This window comes from Macaca fascicularis, chromosome 6, assembly GCF_037993035.2.
Source record: "Macaca fascicularis isolate 582-1 chromosome 6, T2T-MFA8v1.1".
Classification (NCBI taxonomy): Eukaryota; Metazoa; Chordata; class Mammalia; order Primates; family Cercopithecidae; genus Macaca; species Macaca fascicularis.
This window is the reverse complement of record NC_088380.1, coordinates 128,314,628-128,332,969: the sequence shown is the minus strand read 5'-3', so window position 1 is coordinate 128,332,969 and position 18,342 is coordinate 128,314,628.

The window sequence follows — 18,342 nt, the reverse complement described above, 5'->3', positions numbered from 1 at the left end:
AGGTCTCCAATTTCATCCAGGTTGCTGCAAATAATATTACTTTGTTCCTTTTTATGGATGAGTAGTATTCCATGGTGTAATTATACCACATTTTCTTTATCCACTTGTTAATTGATGGGCATTTGGGCTGGTTCCATATTTTTTGTAATTGTGAATTGTGCTGCTATAAACAAGCATGTGTAAGTATCTTTTTTGTATGACCCCTTTTCCTCCAGGTAGATACCCAGTAGTGGGTTGCTGGATCAAATGTTAGATCTACTTATAATTATTTACTAAATCTCCACGCTGTTTTCCACAGTTATTGTACTACTTTATAGATTTACCAGCAGTGTAAAAATGTTCCCTTTTCATCACATCCATGCCAATATCTAATATCCGTTTTTTTTTCATTATCTTTTTTTTTTTTTAAATTATTATTATACTTTAAGTTCTAGGGTACATGTGCATAATGTGCAGGTTTGTTACATATGTATACTTGTGCCATGTTGCTGTGCTGCACCCATCAACTTGTCAGCACCCAGCAACTCATCATTTACATCAGGTATAACTCCCAATGCAATCCCTCCCCCCTCCCCCCTCCCCATGATAGGCCTCGGTGTGTGATGTTCCCCTTCCCAAGTCCAAGTGATCTCATTGTTCAGTTCCCACCTATGAGTGAGAACATGCGGTGTTTGGTTTTCTGTTCTTGTGATAGTTTGCTAAGAATGATGGTTTCCAGCTGCATCCATGTCCCTACAAAGGACACAAACTCATCCTTTTTTATGGCTGCATAGTATTCCATGGTGTATATGTGCCACATTTTCTTAATCCAATCTGTCACTGATGGACATTTGGGTTGATTCCAAGTCTTTGCTATTGTGAATAGTGCTGCAATAAACATATGTGTGCATGTGTCTTCATAGCAGCATAATTTATAATCCTTTGGGTATATACCCAGTAATGGGATGGCTGGGTCATATGGTACATCTAGTTCTAGATCCTTGAGGAATCGCCATACTGTTTTCCATAATGGTTGAACTAGTTTACAATCCCACCAACAGTGTAAAAGTATTCCTATTTCTCCACATCCTCTCCAGCACCTGTTGTTTCCTGACTTTTTAATGATCGCCATTCTAACTGGTGTGAGATGGTATCTCATTGTGGTTTTGATTTGCATTTCTCTGATGACCAGTGATGATGAGCATTTTTTCATGTGTCTGTTGGCTGTATGAATGTCTTCTTTTGAGAAATGTCTGTTCATATCCTTTGCTCACTTTTTGATGGGGTTGTTTTTTTCTTGTAAATTTGTTTGAGTTCTTTGTAGGTTCTGGATATTAGCCCTTTGTCAGATGAGTAGATTGCAAAAATTTTCTCCCATTCTGTAGGTTGCCTGTTCACTCTGATGGTAGTTTCTTTTGCTGTGCAGAAGCTCTAATATCTTTTTTAATTTTTTGATTATGGCCATTCTTGCAGGAGTAAGATGGTATCGCACTGTGGTTTTGATTTGCATTTCTCTGATAATCAGTGATGTTGGACATTTTTTTCATATGTTTCTTGGTCATTAGTATAATATATCTTCTTTTGAGAGTTGTGTATTCATGTCCTTAGCTCACTTTGTGATGGTATTGTTTGTTCTTGTTGTTGTTGTTGTTTTCTTGCTGATTTGTTTGAGTTCTTTGTAGATTCTGGATATCAGTCCTTCGTCAGATGTATAGATTGTGAAGATTTCTCTCTGTGGGTTGTCTCTTTGCTGATTATTTCATTTGCTGTGCAGAAGCTTTTTAGTTTAATAAAGTCCCATCTATTTATCTTTGTTTTAGTTGCATTTGTTTTTGGGTTATTGGTCATGAAGTCTTTGCCTACACCAATTTCTAGAAGGGGTTTTCCAATGTTATCTTCTAGAATTTTCATGTTTTCAGGTCTTAGATTTAAATTTTTGATCCATCTTCAGTTGATTTTTGTATAAGGTGAGAGATGAAGATCCAGTTTCTTCTACATGTGGCTTGCCAATTATCCCCACTTGGCTTACCATTTGTTGAATAGGGTGTCTTTTCCCCACTTTTTGTTTACTTTGTTGAAGATCAGTTGGGTATAAGTATTCGGGTTTGTTTCTGGACTCTCTGTTCCATTGGCCTTGGTGCCGATTTTTATACCATACCATGCTGTTTTGGTGACCATGGCCTAATAGTATAGTTTGAAGTCAGGTAATGTGATGCCTCCAGGTTTGTTCTTATTGTTTAGTCTTGCTTTGGCTATGTGGGCTGGTTCCATAGGAATTTTAGGATTTTTTTTTTTTTTTTTTTTTTTTTGCTTAGTTCTGTGAAGAATGATGGTGGTATTTCAATGGGAATTGTGTTGAATTTGTAAATTGCTTTTGATGGTATGGTCATTTTCACAATATGGATTCTGCCAATTCATGAACAAGGGATATGTTTTCATTGGTTTGTGTCATTTATGATTTCTTTCAGTAGTGTTTTGTAGTTTTCCATGTAGAGGTCTTACCCCTTCTTGGTTAGGTATATTCCCAAGTATCTTATTTTATTTATTTATTTTTTGCAGCTATTATAAAAGGGGTTGTGTTCTTGATTTGATGTTGAGGTTTGTCGTTGTTGGTGTATAGCAGTCCTACTGACTTGTGTACACTAATTTTGTATCCTGAAACTTTATTTAATTCAGTCATCATTTCTTGGATCTTTTTGGACAAATCTTTAGGGTTTTCTAGGTATATAATCATATCATCAGCGAACAGTGACAGTTTGACTACCTCTTTACTAATTTGGATGCCCTTTATTTCTTCCTCTTATCTGACTGCTCTGGCTAGGATTTCCAGTACTACATTGAATAGAAGTTGTGAAAGTAGGCATCCTTATCTTGTTCCAGTTCTCAGGAGGATTTCTTTCAACTTTTGTCTATTCAGTATAATTTTGGCTGTGGGTTTGTCATAGATGGCTTTATTACCTCAGGGTATTTCCCTTCTATGCCACTTTTGCTGAGGGTTTTAATCACCAAGTGATGCTGGATTCTGTCAAATGCTTTTTTCATGTCTGTTGAGATGATCATATGGTTTTTGTTTTTAATTCTCTTTATGTGGTGTATCATATTTATTGACTTGTGTATGTTAAACCATCCCTATATCTCTGGTATGAAACCCACTTTATCATGGGGGATTATCTTTTCGAGATGCTGTTGGATTTAGTTTGCTACTATTTTGTTGAGGACTTTTGCATCTATGTTCATCAGGGATCAGGGATATTGGTCTGTATTTTGTTGTTGTTGTTGTTGTTATGTTCTTTCCTGGCTTTGATATTAGGGTGATACTGGCTTCATATAATGATTTAGGGAGGATTCCCTCTTTCTCTATATTGTGGAATAGTGTCAAAAGGATTGGTACACATTCTTATTTAAATGTCTGATAGAATCCAGCTGTAAATCCATCTGGTCCTGGACTTTTTTTTGTTGGCACTTTTTAAATTACCATTTCTATTGTGCTGCTTGTTATTGGTCTGTTCAGAATTTCTATTTCTTCCTGTATTAGTATAGGAAGCTTGTATATTTCCAGAAATTTATCCATCTCCTCTAGGTTTTCTAGTTTGTGTATGTAAAGGTGCTCATAGTGGCCTTGAATGATCTTTAGTATTTCTGTGATATCAGTTGTACTATCATCTCCTGTTTTATTTCTAATTGAGCTTATTTGGATCTTGTCTCTTCTGTGCTTGATTAATCTCACTAATGATCTATCAAGTTTATTTATCTTTTCAAAGAACCAGCTCTTTGTTTCATTTATCTTTTGTATTTTCTGGTTTTGATTTCATTTACTTCTGCTCTGATATTTGTTTTTTCTTTTTTTATGCTGGGTTTGGATTTGGTTTGTTCTTGTTTCTCTAGTTCCTTGAGGTATGACCTTAGACGCCCATTTGTGCTCTTTCAGGCTTTTTGATGTAGGCATTTAATACTATGAACTTTCTTCTTAGCACTGCTTTTGCTGTATCCTAGAGGTTTTGATAGGCTATGTCACTATTATTGTTTAGTTCAAAGCATTTTTAAATTTCCGTCTTGATTTCATTGTTGACCCATCAATCATTCAAGAGCAGGTTATTTAATTTCTATGTATTTTCTTCATTTTAAGGGTGCCTTTTTGAGTTGATTTTCAGTTTTATTCCACTGTGGTCTGAGAGAGTACTCTATATAATTTCATTTTTCTTAAATTTACTGAGACATGTTTTGTGGCCTATCATATAGTCTATGTTGGAGAGTGTTCCATGTGCTGATGAGTAGAATCTATATTCTGCAGTTGTTGAGTGGAATGTTCTAGAAATGTCTGTTAAGTCTATTTGATGTAGAATATAGTTTAAATCCATTGTTTCTTTGTTGACTTTTTGTCCTGAGGACTTATGTAGTGCTGTCAGTGGAGTATTACAATCTCCCACTATTATTGAGTTGCTGTCTATCTCATTTCATAGGTCTAATAGTAATTGTTTTATAAATTTGGGAGTTCCAGTGTTAGGTGCATATAAATTTTGTGATATTTTCCTATGGGACTAGCCCCTTTATCATTATATAATGTCCCTCTTTGTCTCTTTTTAACTGTTGTTGCTTTAAAGTTTGTTTAGTCTGATACAAGAATAACCACTCCTATTCACTTTGGGGGTTCATTTTCATGGAATATCTTTTTCCACCCTTTTACCTTAAGTTTATGTGAGTCCTCATGTGTCAGGTGAGTCTATTGAAGATGGCAGGTCCTTAGTTGGTGAATTCTTATTCATTCCACTGTTCCGTATCTTTTAAGTAAAGCATTTAGGCCATTACATTCAATGTTAGTATTGAGATGTGAAGTACTATTCTATTCATCTTTCTTTCCCTTTGTCTACCAAAATGTTGAACTCATTTAGCTTCCAGATAATACTTGAAAAGTACAGTTTTATTTTTTATTGCTTTGTTAAAAAATATCTTATTTAGATCTGGACTTCATTTATAATAACAAAAATCATCAGGAGATGCAATTAGATGTTGATATCAATTGTATGGGCCCAGCCCCCACGTTAAAACTAATGGCCATTGATTTCCTTCATTTAAAAAAAATTGTTTTTAACTAGAATTGAGACTTCTAGTTAATTGAGACTTCTAGGCAGTTTAATTTAATTTCTCTTTGCACTGACTTGGGAACTGTTAGATTGCTACTTCTTTCCTCTCTAGTTGCCTCACTGTGTCCTTTATTTCCTTGTCATTATCAATCTGGGAGATACAAGAAAGGAAGTTACTGGGTGGAAGTTCTCACCATTGCTCACTCATTTCATCTGCCAGCTACACCTTTTTACACCTTTCCTTTTAAGACAAACTGACAGGAATTAAGATAGGATAAAACAAAGCCCTTCAGTTTGCCTTCTCTGTTACCTCTCCTTCATGCTGATGTACCAGCTTTTGAAACTTTATTCATATTAGTTTCTTTTCCCCATCTTCTAAAATGGGTGGTAGTATCTTACTCTCAAGCATGTCTGTGAAATACATAAATAATGCATAACTCTTTTTTGTCTGGATAAAACACGATTTCAGGGTACTTTATAACACATTACTCCAACTGATTGAGGTTGGCACAGGGAAAGAAATCCACTTGCCATCTCATTTCCTGAGATAGGCTACCATCTTCCACTGGCTATGCCCAAAGTGCAAGTAAGGACTATCACAAAATGGCTTGTAATTGGGCTATATCACTTACCAGTCATTTGTTTGGGATTAGGAATGCCTTTCTGGTTTTGCACAGAAATGGTGGATAATTAATTGTTGTTGCAGCATCAGGATGGCCCCAAAAAGCTTATTATGAAATCATTTATTAACTAGTACTGCTCAAGAAATCTTTAGATGTCACTTATGGCATAATTTTTATGGGAAAACAGATTTTATATTTTAGTCCAGCTCTCCAGAAATAGCTCTCTTTATACTAATTTCCGTCTTCTTTACCTTGGCTGTCTTGGTTCCTTTGAATTTTTATTTCCAACAGTCATGTGTTTGGATGTAAGGAAGCTGCTCCCTGGGTGCCAGGTTTTCATATGCTTTTTCCATTCTGGAGTCACGAAAGTAAATTTTGCATATTCACAGTTTAAAATATAGTTATTATGTTGTTTCCATAGTGAGAATATGATGGATAAAATTGTGATTTGAGGTCAAAGTAGGATATTTAAGATAAATGAAAAACATCATTTAAAATATGCTTAATTTAAAATGTGCCCATCCTTTAATTGTTAGTAGTATATAAGTATTTTTCATTCAGCCACATAATATTGGGCTTAAGAGGTTCTCTAAACACCTTCACCAGAGCATATGCAGGGCCATTTGTATGAATTTAAGAAGGTCAACAAAGATTGAGAAATGCCTTGAACACCTGTAAATTTAGATTGCATTCTATGTTGTGAGAACCGAAAGTTGAGGAACAAATCAGAGTTCTCAAGTAGAAAGCCACCAGCAGGCAAAATTGGCACCTGTACCTGCACACTCCTTTGCCTGCCCAACAGCAGCCTAATGTAAACCTGCAGTCTCTTCTCCATTACTTGTATTGGGGGGTCCCATCTTTTTGTAACATATTTAAGTGGCAGTTTAAGGAGGAGAGGTAGGATAGATCTTAAAATAGAATATTCCTGCTTTGGTAGGGCTGACATTGTATAATCAAGTTCAAAAATGCTTAAGTCATTTCCAAATCTGTTTCACCTAAGGCCCACAAATTTTGCTAGTTACCTTGACTCCAGTCTCTCAGAAGACATTGAAATTGTCAAGTATTAACTCCTATATGTAACTTAATCTTCAACTTGAAATATCAAGGGAGATGTATCTATCCTTTCTGCTTTGAAGGAAGTGTACACATTCCTACACTCTAGATCTAATTCCTTATATCTCCATATGTTACCTTCATGATTATTCCTCCTCTCTTTAGCAACTTCAACTTCTCTCTTTCCTTTGGCTCCTCCCACCCTGCTTTCAAAAATTGCAAAGAATGTTCTCATCGAAAATGTCAAAATCTTAATCACTCATCAAGTTATCATTTGTTGAAAAATTAATAAGTGCCTGTTTAAATGCAAGCTCTGTCATGGACACACCTGTTAGAACCATTGTACCTTTCTCTTTTCTTTCTTTGCTAAATGTTTGTGATATCTGATCTAAAATTGTTTCATCTGAATTCCTTTATAATGCCATAACATTTAGTTTCAGATTCTACCACACTAATGCTATTCTCTTGTGGTTTCTATATATCCTCTAAACAAATTCTTCTTGGCATTTATCTTATTTTCATTTTAGAATTTAACACTATCAAATCTCTCTCGCTTTTTTGAATACTTTCATATTGTTTCTGTATTTTTGCTACTTCTCTATTTTGCTTCTCCTCAAATTACTTTTCTGTTACATTTTCCCCCAGTATCTGGATATAAACATTCCTCAAGACTCCAACTTTGACACTTGTTCATTTTGATATATCATTATTCTTGTTTTAACTATTGTTCCTATGACTTCCAAATGTAGATAGGATCTCTGACTTTTGCTCCAGCTTCATGTTATCGGTTTCTTTCTCATCTACTCTATTTGCATGTTTTGTCGTTAACTGTATAGTCTAAATATCCCTACATCTTGGCAGATTCTGCACGTAGAAGAAATTCAGACTAACCATATCTCAAATTCCAGTGGCTCTGACCCCCATGTGCATACCCAGGACACCAAAGTCTAGGCTTGATTCAGAGTTTATCCAGGATCTTCCATGTATTCAAAAGCTTTTATGTCCTGCTTGTCTACTCTGGTCTCCTCATAGAGGTTCAATGCTCACAAAACACTTGAAGGAAGCTGTCAGTGTTGAGGGCATTAGTTCCCTTCCAGGTGCTGTCTCCTCTGACCACCCAACTTTCCTGTACTCCATTATTTATCTTACCTTGTTTCCATTTGGTTCATAATCCTTATTGCTACCAGATGTATATTTTAAAAATCTTCTTTATTTTCTAAGTTTTGTTAGACAAGACTTGGTCTTGTTCACTCTTCTATACCCAGCCCCTAAACCAGTGTCTGACACACTGGAGAGGCTTCATACATATTTATTTAATGAGGAAATAAATGAATCCATAAACTTGGGATGCCAACCCGTAATGCCAAAGTAGTGCCATTTTTGACTGCAACCTGGGCATCAACCCTGTGGTCCTGTGCCCTGTGTTCCCATAATTACACATGCCTGCCAGGGGACAACCTGCAAGCAAGGCATTCTAAGGATAGCAGTCTCAGGTCCACCGTGTGAGCATAAAAACAAAGGTCAATAATGAAAACTTCAGTAGAATTATTTCATTGCAAGTATTATACTGAACACATGTCCAAATCAAATTGGCTAAAGTCCTTATTCCACACTTGAATGCATGGCATCTAGTCTTTTAGCAGGTTTCCTTCCTTTAGTGTTGCAGAGAGTTTCCCAGGAATTCTTCATGCCCCACAGTTTAGTCCTGTAGTCAATGACCATGTCAACCAGGCATGGACCAGTGCTCTGCTATTTTCAATGGTTACTGCTCTCTCCCTTGCTGGTTACCTGCTGCCATCTCAAGGTGTATTCCTCTCAACCCACTGCCCCTCTCTCTTGCAAGAAATGTTTCTCCCCAACATTGGCACATAGTTTTGCTCATTAACTCAAAAAGGTATGTGAAGATAGGCTGTAACTTTTAATCAAATACAGAAAGACTGGGAGTTCTAGAAGGCAAGTGGAGTACAAATATACTTTGACTCCTAAATGTGACTTACAAGCAGACACCACCAGCTATAATCCAAAATTTCAGAAGCCTCCTAAGAGGTTCCTCAAGCTACTTCCTCAGGCTACTTGCTAACCTGATGTCCCTTGATAAAAGTGAGTTTACCCTGCAGAAGTGTCTTAATATCTCCATTCAAAACTGCTGCCAGGATCCTGAGAGACCAATTCATTTCTTTGGCACTTCCAGTGAAGGATCTACAACTTCATTTTCATTTTTGTCATTAAATTACTAGCAGTCCAGAATATTCAATCTTCTTATTTAAAATCTCACTTCTACTTCTAGGGATGTGGTCTGGTCTTATTCTTTTAATACACTAATCTAGTATTAGAATATCCACTGAAATCTGAGTTATTCAACCTTAAATACAATCACATGTGAGGTGTCACCAGGGCAGAGGAACACATACTTGAGTAGAAAATCAGGCTAACAGGCCTTTCCTGTGGTCTATTTTTTCTCTGCTTCTGATCCCCTGTAACTTCTTGATCAAGAATACATACACACAACTGTCTGAAAACAAGCACTAATGTACATATACAGGGAGGAAAAATTTTATACAAGAAATGTTTCTGCAAAGAACACATGGCCCAGATTGCTGCAGATCTGCTTGCACCCCAGTCAAACTCTTTTCTTATCGCTTGAATTTTCCCAAACAATTGATAATTCAAGTTTTTACCTTCTGCACAGAGAAGAGTCATGCTTAAAGTTCCGAAATTGCATGATTTTGTTGTTTTTTAACCTACGACGTATACCTTCCTCACTGGAAAAAGAAAACTAATGTTTCTCAACTATATATATTTATGGCATCAGACAGGAATTAAAATTAATTGCCATTTTGATGTAACCATAATTATGCTTTGTATTCTTGATTTGAAAATCATAAATGAGAAATATGTCTCCCGAGGAACTCTAGGAGACACTGCAGATGTATTGTTTCAAGTTTGATTTTATCCAAGAAAATGAAGCCAATTAGGTGGTTTTACAGTCATATTAAAATAAAACTTTAAATATATAGATGTGTAAAACCTAGAGATTTCCAGTTATTTTTAGAAAAGTCCTGTACACAAAATTTGGATTCTTTGAGTTAGCTTTAGTGTCTTGATAATTTGTTGATTGCTATTAAGTGAAAGTAAAACATTTACAGAGCAATGCCAATGATATTTTGTGGAGTAATACCATGCAGGAGTTAAAAAATTATGGTGAGAGAACATAAGTTTGAGCAGCCTTTATAAGAGTACATTTGACTTTTTTATATTTCATTGATTTAATGTTGAGATACAAAACAGAGTATTTCAGAACTAAAATTCTGACATTCAGATTGACCTTTGACAGAAATTTTGCCAATACTTGGATGAATGCTTGCAAAAATCTTTAAGAAATCTCTAGCAAATTCAAAAAGAAAAAATGCAAAGCATTTTAAAATGATGACTTTGCTGGGAGGAGAACCAGGGTCATAGATAATGCATTTTGGAACATGTGATGACAGGGTAGAGTTGCTTGCTAATCTGGGAATATTTTATATAAAAATGTGTCAGTATTACCCTGGCAGATTAAAAATCAAGTATTTTTTTAAATAATTACTTTCTAGTTTGGACCCTGAAGAAAATTTAGTGTTCATATAAACATTTGATTAATTTCGGCAGGGAGTTTCTGACATAAGTGAAAAGAGATGAAAATGACTGCTCTTTAAAAGAATGGCTCTTAATTATGCTATTAGATTCAAAATAAATATTTTAAAAAGGCCCCCAGCAGTTTATTATTTTAACTCTTGGTTATGAGTCATAAATGTAAGCTAAATGACAAGTAATTTGCCTACAGACACTTACTAAACAGAATGTTAAAGGAGAATGGTTTTGGAAAGCCAGACTATGGATTATTCTCAAAAGCAACATTGAGCCAATGGCTTGAGGTTTAATTGCAAAGGCCAGAAACGAAGGCCAGGAAAGCTGGGATTCTGTGACTTGGATTCATAGAAAATAAGCTTATTATCCATAAAGTTTCCTGAAAATTGAAATTGCATGTGGTTCCCAAAGAACTTCAAAAAATATTGGCCAATTGACACTCAAAAAGGAATTTTCTCCACTTGGCACAAACAGAAGTATTTAAATGAGACTTTCAGGAAAAATAACACCACCCTCAAGCCACAACCCCAAAGTACACTGAGATTTGCCCTTTAGATCCTGGAAAATAATGAACAGAAATATTTATGAAATGGAAATTGCTTTTACATAATTTTTTTTTAATCATGAGGGAACAATAATTTACTAAGTTTGTGATCACCAACCAGTTAACTTAATTTGCCACATGGATATACTAGGAACTTCTGATGATTTTCTTTCTTTTCTTATTATTATTTCTCCTTGAAATTGTTTTATCATGCAGATATCACATTGCTCTGTTTCTCTCCTTACTTTTTTGTCTGCTACTTTTTGATCTTCTTTATAGATTTTTTTTCTCATCTCTCTAATCTCTTAATATTGAACTGTCCCAACATACAGTCCTTTACTTCTTTATTTCTTTTCCTACTGATTCCCTTTTTTGGGAAACCTCAAGTCTTAAGGCTTTAATATCTATATACAAGCTAATTAACCTAGCATGTATATCTACATCTTACCTCCCCTCTCAACTCTAGACTCATGTAATCAACTAACTTTCCAAATATCTCCTGTTGGATATCTAATAGACTATTCCTAAGTTGACATTTTAAAAATCAAGCTTATACTCTCACCCACCACCCACAAAACCCTATCCTTCCATAACAGGCACTTCACTTCTTCTATTTGCTTTGACTAAAATCTTTGGAAGCGTCCTTTACTCTTTTTGGTCATCCTTTATCCATCAGAAAAATCTGTTACTCTGCCTTCAAATTATATCCAAAGTCTTTGTCTCCCAAGCTCTAGAGCTAATGCCCTGCCCAAACTATTGTTGCCTCTTTTCCTACATATTCTATTGCAATGGTGCCAAATTAGTTATGTTGCTTTTTTCCCTTTGATCTATTTCCAACAGAACCACTAGAGTAATATTGTTAGAGTCATATTTCTCCTCATGTTTTATTTTTCTTCATAGCACTCATTACCTTCTAACATATTGTGTATTAACTATTCATCTTATTTTTGTCTTTTTTTAATCCACTAAACAGTACTTTATTTATTTATTTTTTATTTTTTGAGATGGAGTCTCACTCTGTCACCCAGGATAGAGTGTAATGGCGCGTGATCTTGGCTCATTGCAACCTCCACCCCCCAGGTTCAAGCAATTCTCCTTCTCCTTCATCAGCCTCCCAAGTAGCTGGGATTACAGGTGATTATCACTGTGTGAGGCTAATTTTTTTTTTTTTCCAGTAGAAATGGGGTTTCACTGTGTTGGCCAGGCTGGTCTTGAACTCCTGACCTTGTGATCCACTCACCTCGGTCTCCCAATGTTCTGGGATTACAGGTGTGAGCCACCACATTTGGCACACTTTTTAAGGATGAGAATTTGTTTTCTTTTGTTTCATGTTACAATACCAGTACCTAGAACAGGACCTTTCTTGTAATAGATACTAATTTGCTGAATCAGTGATTGAAACATACCACCAAGGTTGCAGCAGAATATAGTTTGACCTAGTTCTTAATCACAGTTTTCTAATTCTGTATAATAAAGGAAATATACAGGACATTTCAAGCACTATATAAAGGAAGGGTTAGAACTGAATCATTCTTGGGGCTCAAACTGGGAAGTCTGACAGTGGAAATATTTGACCCAGAGCTAGGCAAGAGTAACAGCACTAAAAATCTATCATATATGAATCAAGTTATGAGCAATGATTTACTGTAATAAATTTCCTTGTATTTATATCCAGAAAAGTGTAGCCAAGGAAATTTCTTTTTATATAGTGAGTAAGAATTCAAATCTTAAATAGAGAAATTATCTTAATTTTTTTCTATTTGATTGCTTATAAGCCACTCTAGAGTGATTTACAGAGTGCTTTGTGTAGAGCAATCGATCATGGTGTGGGCTTAATATGTAATCAAGGTCTTTGGGGACTGTATGGATCACTTCAAGGAAGAAACAGGGGGAAGTCTTACTCTGTGCATAGTTTGAATCTGTAAGTCTGGTTGGCTGCTGAAGTAGTAGGAACCAGAACCTTGGAACAAGAGCAACACGAAAGACCAAGGCATATTCTTTTTGGAAATATCCTTTTGGATGTCTAAGATCCAAAAGGATATTTCAAAACATTTTCAGATAATAAAAAGTTATTTTTCAGAGGAGAAATTCCAAGAAAATGTTAGTCTCAGAGTTAGGTACTTTGATTGTACATGGAAATTATATTGTAATGAGACATCTAAAGAATCTGCAATATCTACAGAGAACTCCCTGGTATTTTACAATTGAAGTAATACATAGACAAATTGGAAGAGTAACACATAATTAAAGCCAAGGATCAAGGAGTGCTACAATATAATTGTAATAATTGAGAAAGAAAAAGCCAAAATTAAGCTAACTCTTTAGAAAAGCATGTAAAAATAATTTAAAGGGTTTTAAAGACATGTTTGGACAAAACAAACTACACTTATTAGATTATTTGCTTATAAGAAATTGAACATATAGTAATGACACAGATAAAGAAAAACTAATTCCAATTTTGTGTGTGTAGTCAAAGATAGTCATTTTAAACTGAGAAATGTGAAACAACTAAGCTTAAAAGAGATCTGAAGTCTAAGAAAAGTAAAATAAGGTATACTTCTAGGTTGGGAAGAGAATGAGATCCACTGGGAAGAGATTTCATAACTGCAGTGATTTGGGGAGAAATTTTTGCCTAAGTTCAAACTTTTTACTATAAAGAGACCTATAAAAGAAAGATCTTATAAAATAAATAATGTCACTTTAACTTCTCTTCCTTTTGTCCTTTTCCTATGGCTTTCACTTTTAGGTGTATAACATCTCGTATAAGTCTAAGCTGTCTTGGTATCTAGCTACATTCTGTCAATATTTTTCATATTGTTTCTTTCTCACAAAATATCCTTTTCATCATTGTATTTAACATACTAAATAACTCCAGCAATAGTTATAAAACCACATTTACTTCTTCATTTTCTTCCAGTTGATGTGATTTATTGCCCAAGAGAGCGAGAGTTCCCTTCTTTGTGGACTTGGATCCCTGGTGCAGTGGAAAAGCAGTGCACCACAGTGGTGCCTTCTGACAGCAATGAGTTATGGCAGTGAGGACAATGGCAATGAACAGATCCCAGTACTCTCTTACATTTTCCAGGAAACTGTTTAGGAGGTGGCATCTAGAGCATGTGAGCAATGCTTCTTGTCTGTGTAATGGGAGCTGTGGAGTTGGCATTAATTTTAGTTGCAACGAAACTGAGATGTAAAATAGTTTACTTCCAAAACTGAATAGCCATTAATAGTATTAACATCTGTAGTTGTTGATTATTTGCCATATCTTTCTTCTTCTTCCAAAGTTTTATAGTATGTGCTTAAAAGATGAAATTGCTACTTGTGCTCCAAACTTATTTTCTACACAGACAGGAAAAATAAAATAAAATCATGGTCTATTTTTATTCAGTGTGTGTGTTATTTCAATGTGATTTTAGATTTTGTAATGTGGCACTCCAGAATTTTAGCTTCAAGTGACTGCTTTGTAAAGCTTTAGATTACTCGAACTTGTATCCTTAGAGATTTTTAAAATTCACCCTTTAAGTCACTTCATTATTTTTTTGTTCACATGAAAATTTTCAAAATAGAAAATATAGCTCTTATTACCTTCATATCTATGGTTATTATTAAGAAAAATATACTATTTTGGTATGTCGTTTGGTTCAACGGTTTAAAAACTCTGGGAGTGTAATTGCTGTCCTGAGTTGGTATGTGAAATTAAATCAGGTTTTGATTTTTTTTCTTTTTTTGATTCAGTGAACATTATTAGTCATTGCCACTTAAGATTTCTTTTATGAAATTATATCTCTTTAAGCTCCTTATGTGTGCTTTTCTAAGGTACACATTTCTAAGACTAGTCAAGATTATAAACCTGCTAGGAAGAATTTAAGACTATAAATCCAAATCCAGTTAGCACAAGTTTAGGTAGCACACTTGAAGTTATTTAATTGTTCTTATGGATATTGCTTAACTTCTGAACCAAAAGGTACATGATAAGTCTGAGAATCTTCCTCTGCTAGTGGTTTTCTCTTTATTTAGAAAGCAACAGAAGCCTTTGCAGTTGTTCAGACAGCATTTAATTTATTGGCTTAAAATGAAACATAAGATGTGTTTTTAATTCTCAACTGAGTCCAAATTAAAAATTCTAATTTTCATTTTATTATTTATAATTTGTAAAGTTTATATAAAATAGTAATTGATAAAGAATAGTATTCAATACAATTGTAATTGTACCTTTTCTGTGGATTTTAGAAGAAAATAAGGAGAGTTAAGATCCTGCTCATTGTGGAATAACATGGGAGGGGGGTAACCAGTGATAAATGAAATCTAATATTAAGGACCAAAGTGGAGGTAAGAAACATAAACCCAGATTGAAGCTGTGCCATTGGCTTCATGATGTCCCTTTCAGGATGATAGTTTAAAACCCAAACATACTCCCCTGGCTTTCTCCAAATAGAAAAAGTGAGACTTTCCAAGCTGAGTAGATGATACAGCAAAGGCCATTAACATTGCTTCTATTCTAATCTTCATGCATAATGTTTTATTTTAATTCTTCCTTAGAATATAGTTCAGCTCTTGTTTGTCTGCTGATGCAATTAATCCTAGTGCAGTTAACCTAGTGCAATTAATCTAAGCAACTACACAAGTCAGTAATTTATATGAATGTGTCTGATTGGAAACGTGGCATTCAAGGTTTTTTGTTTTTTTTCTTACAGTTCAATAGGAATAATCAATAGCAACCATTTCTTAGTTACCCAACTAGCTAAATCTGATACCCTTTTTTATTTTACATATTGTAGTCATACCCCAATCTGGTCACAAGGATCTTCCATTCTTCCCTTTAAAAAGTCATCCCAGAACACAAAATATAAATGCCTGTGCACATATCTTGGTGGCTCCATTGTGAAAAAATTCTTGGAAGCTTGAGCCTTGTTTCTTAACATCACTCCAAATGCTTTTCCTTTTGGTGAATTTTGCTTCATATATTTTTCCTGCATTGAATCATAGTTCTGAGTAGGACTATATTCTGGGGCTGAGTCCTTCTAACAAATACTGAAACTAGGGGTCTTTGGGACCCTTGAAAGAGAGAGTTAATAAATCTATAAGTACTTTACAGTAGATACACTCTATAGGGTTATAAGAAACACTCTTACCCAGGATTCCTTTGAGAGAAGTTTACTGCAAAGCTACAAAGAACCATGAAGGACCAAAAAATGAAAAGTGTTGCCCCCCTTTTAACTATGGCTTATCCTGGAAATGATTGTTGCCATAACTGACGTATACAATAAGCATTCTGAGAAACATCATAATAACACATTTTGGTGACTGTCCCTTTGTCAGAGGCCCAAAAGATGAGCTCTGGTTGGGAAGTTTTTTCACCGTTATATATAGAACACCCCTATTAGGCAGAATTTAGGCCAGGCTACCTCAAGGACTGGTGGCCTTCTTTATTTCCAGCCTAGACACATTTGCCCTTGAGTTAGGCACCGGCTTCTGATCTAATCATTTGTAGCTAATTTGTCAATGTTGTTATGGCTTATATGTCACAAGAATAGCAGAATTTGGAAGAATCAGCCCTTCAGATTCATGTTTCACTTATGGGGCATTGGTTGCGGCAGACACTCTCAGATTTTATTACAAGAAACTCTTAGCCAGTAGAAAGAAAGAGGTATAATAAGAATGCATAGTTATTTTCCCTTTATAATAAAGACAGGACGGGGAAAATGGCATTAATTGAAAATAAGTTAAGAAACGGACACTTCTTAGGATCTAAAAAAAATATATTGATGCTCCTAAGAACAATATGGCAGAGAAGTATAAGATACTATAAGCTCTATAAGGATGTGATGTCTGCTCTAGTCCCCACAAAATAATTATCTCGTATTTTTGTTCATTCTTTCACATTTTGTAAAATTGAGTCGCATTTAGTTAGTCTTGCATGTTTTCACTAAGAACCAAGCTACTTTTCCTAGCTCCCTAGATGAGCATTTTCACAAGTATCATGCTCTGGTATTAGGGACCCACAACCAGATGAAAAATTCAAACACTTGAAGATGAAGTGTTTGAATAACATTATTAAGGACAGGTCTGAAAAGTAACAAGATTGCCAAGCAATGCTGAAAAAGAAGTGGCAGAAGAGGATGAAATTTGCCTGTAAAAAGAAATGGTAGCTTTGGAAATTCTATTTTTTATAAGACCCCCCAGAGTATTCTTGAGAGTATCCTAAGCACAAAGACCTTTTCTTTTAACTCATATCCATAGTAGATGACGAGGTAATTAAGCTAACACAACAACTTCTGGAGAAAGACAATATAATCAAGAGAATTACTGGAAAAAGAAAATTAAAAGTAGTGGCAAAAACCACAATTACTTTTGCACCAACTTAACGGATTGTAAGAGATTAAACTCTGATTCCATTTTGTGTCTAATATACTTGGCAATTGTTGATGACCCTTCAGCTTGATGAGTTGTTAAACCTTTTCCAACTTGGACTACTGGGAATTCAGAGCCATTTTATTCATCTCAAGGGCAGGTAGCTGCCCAAAGTAGCCCTGAGCAGTGAAAGAAATCATCAGAAAACAAAGAGAAAAGCTAATTTATGTACATTAGACACTATTATTATAGGAATAAAATGGTTATCTTGAAAATTTTCTCTGTGCTTGGCTCTTTCTCTGTACTTACAGAACTTCCATTCTAAAAAGGGACTCACAGATGTCAGACCAGTATCATGGTCTGAAGGCTCTCCTGGTCTACTTCTCCATATTCCATTTTTACAGACACTACCTCTAATTAATTCTAATTCCATGTTGGCATCTGCTTCGTAGAGAACCCAAAATGACTCAAATGCTCTTCCCAAATTTGCATGCCTGAATAATACTCATTAGTAATAACTAAAAAAGAGGAAAGAACTGAGGAACAGTTTTTCAATAATGCAGTCTTGGTAGGGATGAAAGAAAGTGAATGAATACATTTTCTGTCCTTCATTCACTGTGGAAGATAGAGATAATACTTGTGTAAGGGAGTTGATAGTTGAATTGGGCATTCCACTATGAATAAGCTCCTACAGGAAGTCATTTTGATTAAATCTATGGCATTTTATGCCTGTGGTCTGGGGAGAGACTTAAGACCAAATCCTTAGTGCCTCTTTGAATAGTATTGCACAAAACAGCCTTTCCAGCTTTTCTCTCCAAGGCGTTGAAGTTACTCATGACCTCTGGAACCACTAATAGCTCAATCCCAAGGTATCATAATTTCTCCCTATTTCTCCAGATATATATATATATATATCCAGATATATATATATATAGAACCTGAGTTGGTACCATTCCTCTGTGTGTGTTACAATTAAAGGCTGTTTGATTAACTATTTCAACTCTTTACTAATATTTATTTTATAGTGACTCTGCTAGACTACCACTTATTTGAGGATAAGAAAGGAGGCTGGATTTTTAAATATTGC